Below are 8180 nucleotides of genomic sequence, written 5' to 3'. Positions count from 1 at the left end.
TCAGCCTTCCTTCATAGGTCATGTTCTCAAGACCTTTAATCATTCTTGTTGCTCTTCTCTGGACCCTCTCCAATTTCTCCACATCTTTCTTGAAATGCGGTGCCCAGAACTGGACACAATACTCCAGTTGAGGCCTAACCAGCGCAAAGTAAAGCGGAAGAATGACTTCTCGTGTCTTGTTTACAACACACCTGTTAATGCATCCCAGAATCACGTTTGCTTTTTTTTGCAACAGTATCACACTGTTGACTCATATTAAGCTTGTGGTCTACTATGACCCCTAGATCTCTTTCTGCCATACTCCTTCCTAGACAGTCTCTTCCCTTTTCTGTATGTGTGAAACTGATTGTTCCTTCCTAAGTGGAGCACCTTGCATTTATCTTTATTGAACTTCATCCTGTTTACCTCAGACCATTTCTCCAATTTGTCCAGATCATTTTGAATTTTGACCCTGTCCTCCAAAGCAGTTGCAATCCCTCCCAGTTTGGTATCGTCTGCAAACTTAATAAGCGTACTTTCTATGCCAACATCTAAATCGTTGATGAAGATATTGAACAGAGCCGGTCCCAAAACAGACCCCTGCGGAACCCCACTTGTTATACCTTTCCAGCAGGATTGGGAGCCATTAATAACTACTCTCTGAGTACGGTTATCCAGCCAGTTATGCACCCACCTTATAGTAGCCCCATCTAAATTGTACTTTCCTAGTTTATCTATAAGAATATCATGCGAGACCGTATCAAATGCCTTACAAAAGTCTAGGTATATCACATCCACCGCTTCTCCCTTATCCACAAGGCTCGTTATCCTATCAAAGAATGCTATCAGATTAGTTTGACACGATTTGTTCTTTACAAATCCATGCTGGCTATTCCCTATCACCTTACCACCTTCCAAGTGTTTGCAGATGATTTCTTTAATTACCTGCTCCATTTTCTTCCCTGGCACAGAAGTTAAACTAACTGGTCTGTAGTTTCCTGGGTTGTTTTTATTTCCCTTTTTATAGATGGGCACTATATTTGCCCCCTTCCAGTCTTCTGGAATCTCCCCCGTCTCCCATGATTTCCCAAAGATAATAGCTAGAGGCTCAGGACTCCTTGAGTATTCTAGGATGCATTTCATCAGGCCCTGGTGACTTGCAGGCATCTAACTTTTCTAAGTGATTTTTTACTTGCTCTTTTTTTATTTTATCTTCTAATCCTACCCTCTTCCCATAAGCATTCACTATATTAGACATTCCTTCAGACTTCTCAGTGAAGACCGAAACAAAGAAGTCATTAAGCATCTCTGCCATTTCCAAGTCTCCCGTTACTGTTTCCCCCTCCTCACTGAGCAGTGGGCCTACCCTGTCCTTGGTCTTCCTCTTGCTTCTAATGTATTGATAAAAAGTCTTCTTTATTCCCATAGCTAGTTTGAGCTCATTTTGTGCCTTTGCCTTTCTAATCTTGCCTCTGCATTCCTGTGTTGTTTGCCTATATTCGTCCTTTGTGATCTGACCTAGTTTCCATTTTTTATATGACGCCTTTTTATTTTGTAGGTCACGCAAGATCTCGTGGTTAAGCTAAGGTGGTCTTTTGCCACATTTTCTATCTTTCCTAACCATTGGAATAGCTTGCTTTTGGGCCCTTAATAGCATCCCTTTGAAAAACTGCCAACTCTCCTCAGTTGTTTTTCCCCTCAGTCTTGATTCCCATGGGACCTCACCTATCAGCTCTCTGAGCTTACCAAAATCCGCCTTCCTGAAATCCATTGTCTCTATTTTGCTGTACTCCCTTCTACCCTTACTTAGAATTGCAAATTCTATGATTTCATGATCACTTTCACCCAAGCTTCCTTCTACTTTCAAATTCTCAACAAGTTCCTCCCTATTTGTTAAAATCAAGTCTAGAACAGCTTCCCCCAGTAGCTTTTTCAACTTTCTGAAATAAAAAGTTGTCTGCAATGCAGTCCAGGAGCTGTGACGTAAAGTGGCACTGCCGAGGTTTGTCTGACAGAGGCGTTTAATGCATATTTCTGTTCTGTATTAGGACAGAAGCAGGGTGAGGTTCTCGTGCAGGAAGCTGCTGCAACACTTTCTAGGCTGTTAGTAATCAAGGAGGCTGGTAAACACCCTGTAATAGGGAAAACTGCCACACCAGAAGGGCTGCGCGTCGGGCTTTAGGGGCATCAGCAGATTTGGGGTAGGGGGACGACTCCAGGGCCAGTGGGGCTTCAAGTCAGGCCTGCGAGGCATTGGCAGAGCAGGGGGGAGGGAACGGAGCCCAGGGCTGGGCGAGCAGGGGCAGGAGTGAGGGGCACGGGCAGAGCTGTGTGTGGAAAGCTCATCCCAGGCCAGGCTATGCTCCGGCAGCACCGTTAATCGGGCAGGGTTTCATAGCCTAAATTTCATGTCAGTTTCTTTTTATCAAGTTGCTCTTTCGCTGCCCAGAGCACCCCCATTAACCCTTCCTCGCCTGCGCCTTTGCTGCCAGGAAAGGCTCCCAGGGTCACGGCTCTGTCGGCTCCCTTTCATGGGGTGTGTCCGGCCTCCCTGCCCCCCAGGCCTTCACTCCCGCCCCAGCACCCTTGCAGGCTGATCTGCATGGGGCAGCCCTACTGGCTGCTGTGGTGGGTGTGGGCGCAGTGCTTGGCTTGGGCTGTTTCCTTCGCCCGTCTCACATCGCCGCTGGCCAATAAACCAGCCCCTAGTCCCCCTGCTCCGTACGCAGTGCGAGCCTCAGGCCTGGGACCAGCTTGGCACCTTGTCTGGGCTGCAGCCCAGCTCCAGCTCCCCCCTTGGTAGCTTGAGCCTGGGACAGGAGCTGGTGGTCTCCTCCTCTCATCTTTGCCTATATCTCCCTCCTCCCCTGTCCCCCACACACTTCCCTTCCTCAGCAGCCTTGCAGGCTCAGCGCAGGTGGAAGTGGCTGGGGGAAGGGGAATTCCTGGCCTTTAGGTCTCTGAGCTGGGGGGAGGGCAGCACAGAAAGGGGCAGGCTCTGCCCCCAAGAGCTTGCAGGCCAGAGCAGACAGCTGAGCCAAAGGGGGGGCGGTTTGTGAGCAGCGCCCAGCTGGCCAGTACTGACCACAGCTTGGTCCTAGTAAGTCTCTGGCTCACCGAGAGCGGGTTTGAGCCCTGCTTGCAATCACCCAGAACTGCTGGGAGCAGGCAGGCCCATGGGCACAGCTGCCTGCTGTAGCTGCCCGTGGGTTGGGAGCTGCCCCGTGGAACCAGCTGAGCCTGTGGGCGATGGGGAATCGGTGGGACCTGAGACGCAGTCGGGTTAAGGCTGCAGGCAACACATTGTGCAGTCACTGAAGCTGAGCTCCTTACTGTATTGTTATGCACCTAATGCTTGCAACCCGCTGTAGCCAACTGAGCTGTGAGTGCCCTGGGGCCTGAGGTGCCAAATGTCTGCCCACATTCTAGTGTAACCCCTCGGGGAAGGACCGCAACCCCCAAGCCGTCTGCTCCACAACGCGAGTACAGCCGGAGCCAAGCCAGCTGATCCCCACCAGCCCCACAAAGCAATGAAGGACGTATGGCACAAAGTCGGAGGCAGCGTTGTGTGACACCTGCCACTGTGCGGGGCCATCGCACTCTGCTCCAAGGCAGGGCTGGGCAGTGTGAGCCGGGAGACCGATGGCTGCTTCTGTGATGGGAGGCAGGCTGAGGGTCAGAGGGCGGGAGCTGCTTGAGGCCCTTTGGGGGTGGAGAGGGGCACAGGGTGCTGCCCTGCAGCAGGACACTACTAGCGCTTCTCTTGCCTGCTTGCCTTGACTCCTGCTTTTCCAACCATTCCCTTTTCATTCCTTCCCATTCACCACATGGGAAACCCCCCCCCCAGCTCAGAGCTTGCCCCGTCGCCCTGTGGGATGTGATCAATCCACCTGGCTGCTGCCTGTCAGAGCTTGATGACACCTGGCTCATGGGTTTGCATCCCTGACTAAATAGCCACGGTGGGACCTAGTCTCCTGAACTGACCTACTTCCTTTTTAAACCAGTTAGGGTTTTGGCCTCCACACCATTCCTTGGCGCTGCGTTCCACAGGCTGACTGCGTGGTGCGGGAGGTACTTCCTTATGGTTGTTTGAAACCTTCGGCCCGTTAATTCCATTGGGTGAGCCGCTTCTTGGGTGAGCTGACGGGACAATAACACGTCCCCGTTTATTTTCACCACCCGGCATGATTTTAGCGCCTGCTCTCATAGCCCCTCCCTTAGCCATCTCTCTTCCAAGCTGAAGAGGCCCAGTCTTTTTAATCTCGCCTCGTATAGCAGTTGGTCCCCCCACAAAAAAAGCAGTTTTGCTGCTCATTTCTGTATTATTTCTAAGTCTCATGTATCTAGTTTGTGACTCGGGGTGTGTTTGTGATGAGACCTGCACGTGTGATTCAAGGGGGGGGCATGCCATGGCTTTATACAGTGGCATTAAAATAGTTTCTGTCATCTAACATGCTGTTTGCTTCTTTGACTGTCCTGCACATTGAGTGGATGTTTTCAGAGAACTGCCCACAATGACTCCAAGAGCTTTCTTGAGTGGTAACAGCTAATTAGACCACACTGGGTCAGACTAAAGGGCCATCTAGCCCAGTATCCTGTCTTCTGACAGTGGCCAATGCCAGGTGCTTCAGAGGGAATGAACAGAACAGGGAATCATCAAGTGATCCATCCCGTCGCCCATTCCCAGCTTCTGGCAAACAGAGGCTGGGGACACCATCCTGTGGCCTTCACAAAGTTCTCTGACAAATTATTTACCTCAGTTTTTTGCTTCTAGCCTTTGTTTCCTATTTTTTTGAACCAGACACTGATCCATGAGTGGCCTTTCCCTCTGATCCCAGGACTGCTTACAAGCCTTTGGGGAAGGAACATGGGCTAAGGCTTTCTGAAGTACACTGTGTCAACGGGCTCATCCGTGTCCACATGGCTGTTGATGCCGTCTTGGTTCTTCCACCTGAATGTATCACAGCCGGCTGTGCGCTTCCTGGCTAAAAGGCCCTCGGTCTCCACGCCTCTGATTCTGCTGCCACTCTCCTTCCTCCAGACAGCTCAGAATCATTCTGGCTCTCAAACCCCCCCACCCCTCCCTCACTTGTTGGGCTGTCAGCCTTGCTCCTCATAAGGAATATGGTCTGCAGAGGAGCAACGGATGCTGAGGAGGGAAAGTCATGAAGCGTAGGTTAGAGTGGACCCAGCAGGGAGCGGTCAGGGTCTGAGAGCCCTTAGCCCCTGCAGGCCCAGCCTTGGGTAGGATGAGAGTCGCCATAGGTAGGTGTGGGGCCATTGAGCAAAGCATGGGAAGCAGGGAGAGCGGCGGGAAGAACATCAGGTCGTGGAGACCTCGCTGAGCTTTCTGGGGAACTTGGGGATGATGCAGTGGGGGCAGGTTGCCATGAGGTGGCCCTGGCTAGAGGACTGGGAAACCACACCGGGCTCAAGGCTCTGTTTGAAACAGCTGTAACTTTATTAATGGGATTTTCTCCGAGATGGGCTCCGTTCCCTAACAGCACATCACCTGGATGAAACCAAACAAAGGGCAGAAGACACCAATGAAAAGATAGGCAGGCTTTTAATGGCATGATCAACAATCCCCTTTTCAGAACAAATCTAATAATGACAGCTGCGTCTGATGCATCATCAGCTGGTCCAGGACATGATCCGGCGGTTGGCAGGTGGATTTGTACACAGCCAGAGTCTCTGTGACGCGTGCCAGGCTTGATGGCTGAGACGTTTGCCATGCAGTTAGCCCAGCTTCGCCGTCCTTGGTGGTGGTTGTACATTCTAATTGCAACGTGTAAACATTCGAGTGGCTTTCCTAAAGAGTGCGCAGAACGGAGGGAGGTGGCACCAGGGCCCCCGCTAGCAGGGCCGGGCAGACAGGCCCGGGGAGCAGAAGTCCTGTCTCCGGGTCAGAACACTTTGCTTGGCTGAGAAGGAAATTAACAGAGTTGCTCCAGGTGTAGTGTCTGCGGTTAAGAGCCATGTGCCATCACTTCGGGCAGAAAGCTACAACGGTGCCAGCACGTAATACAGCCCCAGGGCAGTGACACCTGTTCCCAAAGATACTGGTTCCCTGGCTTTGCCTCACAATCCCCCGAGCCCCATGTATGGTCCCTGCCTGCACTAGAGGAATACAGAGCCTGCCGTGCTGCTGCCGACTCCAGGGCAAGGTGGGTGTAAGCGGGAGGCGAGTGTTTCCAAGTGACAGCACAAGCCCCCCCAGTCTCTGCCAGTGAGCACCGCGGGGGCCCATGCAGCTATCACCCTGGTGTGGGGGCTCAGGGGTAGCTGCGGGCAGCGTTTTCACCTCTGCCTGTTGGGACAGGTTTGAACTCCAAAGGGGAGACTAGCGCCCTGAATTCAGCAGCCGCACTGCTGGCTCTGCACCGTGGGCTGAGGACGCATTAATGTACAGCGTGTGACTTGTTTTATTTACAGCGGTGTGAACAAAAGGGAGGAAAAATCCTTATTTCTGCCAGCACCCGCCACCCTGCCTCAGGCAGTGCTGGCTGGAGGGGCTAACCCAGAAAGGTCTGTGGGGTCTGCCAGCAAGAGGGGCTGACTGGACAGCTGCTACAAGGAGGAAGGTTAGGAACGATGCAGTGAATAGCGCACGAGGTGGGGGCCACGGGCCAGGCTGCTGGCGGGTGCCCCATTGGCCATCAGCCACAACCCAGCCACCATGCTGCCACAGAGACCATCTCGGAGGGGGCGCTAGCCCCAATTTTAGCAGCTTTGCACTAGTGTGACACACGGTGCATCTGAAAAGCAGCATCCAAGCAGCTGCTGCCGCTGCTCCCCGAGGGGGCCTGCATTGGGGCAGTGCTAGCAGCTACTGGCCAGCGAGGGGCGTAACTGAGGCTAGGCCCCAACACAGGAGAGGCAGAGCACCCTGCTACGGCTGTATTGCCTGTAGCTTTCGGCTGACCCCCTGTAGGCGAGAGCTGCTCACCAAGGTGGGAGTCTAGCCTGAGTCAGCAAGGGATGCAGACGCTCGGCTCATGGGTCAAACCAGCCTTCGCTCGGTCCGGCGTTTCTGCCTGTTGGGGTGTGAATACATAGTTAAATCTGCATTTGCACCTTTAGCCCCTTCTCTAAGGGGGTTACACACCCCGAGGTGGCCCACCTAGTGTAAAAGGGGCGTATTGCAGTTTAGCTAAAGGTGCTTGGGAACAGGTTTAGGGTAAGCTGCGCTTAACTAGGGTAATCAGATGTCCCGATTTTATAGGGACAGGCCCAATTTTGGAGGCTTTTTCTTCTATAGGCTATTAGCCCCCTACACCCTGTCCCAGTTTTTCACACTTGCTGGCTGGTCACCCTAGTCTTAAACGAAACCAGTTTAACTAACCCAGTGTAAGTACGTGGGGAGAGATGGCCTCCTCCCTGTGGGGGGTGTCCAGCCAGCATACAGGCTGGGGCTAGGCTCAGGGCAGGTACCGGCTAAGCTACAATGGGCAGACAGCAGTGGGAGAAGGAAGCAGGCGCAGGGCCCCAGCCAACAGCCCTTGGTGGCAGCGTGAGGTGTCACAGCCCACGAGGCAGCGAGTTTGCTCCCGTTTATGGAGGCATCAGTCACACCCTGCCTGCTCTGCGGCCGGGCGATCAAAGTGCGCCTGACCCCAACCACCACCCGCTTTGCCCTGAACCGCGGATCCAATGCCCGGCTGCTGCTGCCCGTCACCCACAGTCCCGCTCCCTCGCTGCCCCATGGCTGCTCACAGGTTTGGTGCACAAGGAGGCTGGCTCTCCGTTCACGCACACGGCAGCAGGTAATGCGCTGTATGGCTAAGCCCCTTCACCACGCTCCCTCCGTCCCCCAGCCTGGCCCGGCCACATGCCTTTTGCTGTGGCAAGCATGGCACAAGGTGGGTTCCAGCAGTAGGAGCCCCACAGCACCCGCCGCTGGCTGCAGCAGGCCCACGTGCTGAGCTTTATGTCACTGGCTTGATGGAGACCTGAGGGAGACACTAACACCGCAAGTATTGGTAACTCTGCTCATGCTGTACAACGAGGTAAGCCCACGCCTTTGGCTACTTGATATTCCCCTGCTTGGCCCTGCATGACCCCGCATCCCCACCCCTCTAAGTGCCAGCTACAGTCGTGGTTGTCAGGAATCTGACCTTGCAGGTGGCTGTTTTTAATGCCTGTTCGTGCAGTGAGCTCACTTACCCTGCAAGCCAGAGTGCGCTGTAGGCCAGCCCTGG

Source organism: Gopherus flavomarginatus, chromosome 4 (assembly GCF_025201925.1).
Source record: "Gopherus flavomarginatus isolate rGopFla2 chromosome 4, rGopFla2.mat.asm, whole genome shotgun sequence".
Lineage (NCBI taxonomy): Eukaryota > Metazoa > Chordata > Testudines > Testudinidae > Gopherus > Gopherus flavomarginatus.
This window is presented reverse-complemented; position numbering follows the sequence as displayed.